A 2,651-nucleotide genomic window follows, 5' to 3' on the forward strand; every position below is an offset into this window, starting at 1 on the left:
TTGAACATATCAAGGTTTGTAATATTTATATCTTGTTAATTACTATAAATATGCCTCCATGTTTTGTGTATGTATTGTTGTTGTGCCAATGAACCTGTATAAGGTTTCCATAAAGTGACTGGTGGATTTGAACTGCCAACCTTGTGGTTAGCAGTCCAGTGCTTATCCTATAGAGACACACCAAGACTCCTGATTTTTGTATAGGATGATTAAAATTTTTAATCCCAAATTGTGCACATTTAATATAATGATAACAATTATATTTCACTGCATGGAAAAATGTGTGATAAGGTCCATGTTGTTGTTGTTGTTGTGAAATGCCATTGAGTTGGTTCTGACTCATAGCAACCCTATGTAGGGTTTCTGAGGAATGTCTGGTGAGTTTGAACCACCAACCTTGCTGTTCAAACTGATCTGTGGTCGAGTGCTTATCCTATAGTGCCACATAGAGAAATGTTATATAGTCTAGTATTAAATTGCTGTCTTTTACAGCATTGGTGTTTAACGGAGTGTCTCTAAATCTCTTTTCAGATGAAAAATATTCCTTGAGTCTTACTCAGACTAGAAGATCTACTACTTGATCCACCATCAATGTGTCAGATTGTTGTATTATGGAGGCCTATGTGTTGTGGTGATACTCACATCTAAGTCCATGATGTTTTAAATGCCTTAAGGATCAGTAATGATGGGCATGTTTTAGCAGAGCTTCTAGAACAACACACAAAGAATAAAGGTCTGGCCATGTAGTTTATGGAGTCCTGGTGTGGTGCTGTGGGTTAATGAGCCAGACTGCAAAGCCATTTGAACTGCAAGGTTGGTGGTTCAAGCTCACTAGCAACTCCTCAGAAAACCTCTACAAGGTCACTGTGGGTCGGAACTGACTCAACGGCACTTAACAACAACAACAACGTAGTTTATAAAAGTAGCCACCCAAAACCGTATCAATCACAGCAGAACACGGTCTGAATTGCTTGTTTTGAACACATTATCAGGAAGAATCAGTAGTTAGAGGACCTTATGTTTGGTGAAGTAGAAAGCCAAAAGAACTGTGGGTTACCCTTGGTAAAATTGATTAGCAACATGGCTGTGATGATGTCATCTGATACGCTGTTAATTGCAAGAATGACTCAGGATAATTCAGTGTTTTGTTCCGTTATTACATAAAGTCACCATGAGTAGGAGTAGACTAGATGATAGACTAGATAGCAGCTAACAACAACAAAAACTAAGTAATGCCCATACATTTTATGACTTTCATTACCATATATATGATCAAGACATCTACATTTCTCCAGCCCAGATCTTGTTTCTGAAGATCAGAGCCAATTTTTAAATTGTCTACTGTATTTTCCTACGTAGTTGACACTCATTGGGATGTAATCCAACATATTCAAAAGCACATTTGTGTTCTTTCTTTCACTTTCTCAGTGTCTTCTCCCATCCTGTGATCCAAACCAGTACCCAATTTATTCACGACTTTTTTTCTCTCTAATCTACATCCTACATCAATTTATTTTGTATATGACCATTAAAAATTTCTAGAATTCTTTTCTTTCTTTCCATGTTCATCTAGGTTCCCCTTGTGTAGGGCCTGAGATGAAAGTGATTTAGAGGAAAAAAAGAAAACTATAATAGGGCTAGGGATGGATGTGGTCTCAGTTTAAATCTGGCTTCAGCTTTTAGCCATAGGAGGCATGGAATACAAATTGCATTACAGAATTAGGTCCACTTTGAGGTAAGAAGGAGCCCCAATGTGACATTGTTGGATAAGCACTTGACCACAAGGTACATTTGAACTACAAGGTAGGCAAGTCAAACTTACCAGTTGCTCACCAGAAACCCTATACAGGATAGCAGTGAGGAGGAACAGACTTGATGGCACTTAAGAGCTACAGCAGAGGTAAGGAAGGTCTGCCTTTTCTACATAATACTTATATACAAAATATATAAATACAAAAAAAGTGGTCAGTTTTGGGCCAGTTGTGGGCATTTGGGTGGTAAGCATAAACCCCAATGTTAGACAGCTACAGTTTTTTCTGGGGAATTGTCTCTGATGCAGGGTAATCTTTTAGAAGCTCAGACTCACAGCAGCTGCATCAAGTGTGCACTGAAACTGCATACTCACTGGCATCATTGGAGTCAAGACCTCCACCCTTTCACACCAAATCCTGATACACCCCTGCTATCCTGTTTTTAGTCTTGTTCTCACTCTGTAGCTAAGGCTATATATTCTAAATTGAAATCCAACCACATCATTTGCTAGCTCACAAACATTTGAAGTTTCTGCATTGTTCTTAGCTTCAAGTCCTAACTTGGCTCTTAGACTCTTCCTGGTATTCTCGGTTCTTGTCTCTTCAGCTTCATTTCTATTTTCCCTTTTACATGTATGATGTTGAGTTCGGTTCATGACACACATTGTGACTTCACAAAGCAGATAGATTAGTAAAGCCTGCCATACTGAAATATTTAGCTTTCCTGAATATATCATGCTACTTTTCATCTGGTAGCATAGTGGTTACGAATCGGGCTGTGAGCCGCAAGGTCAGCAGTTCGAAACTACCAGCGGTTCCACAGAAGAAAGATGAGGAGGTCTGCTCCCGTAAAGATTTACAGCCTTGGAAACCCTGTGTAGGGTCGCTATGAGTCGGAAC

The sequence above is a fragment of the Chrysochloris asiatica genome, unplaced genomic scaffold (assembly GCF_000296735.1).
Source record: "Chrysochloris asiatica unplaced genomic scaffold, ChrAsi1.0 scaffold00075, whole genome shotgun sequence".
Taxonomy (NCBI): Eukaryota; Metazoa; Chordata; class Mammalia; order Afrosoricida; family Chrysochloridae; genus Chrysochloris; species Chrysochloris asiatica.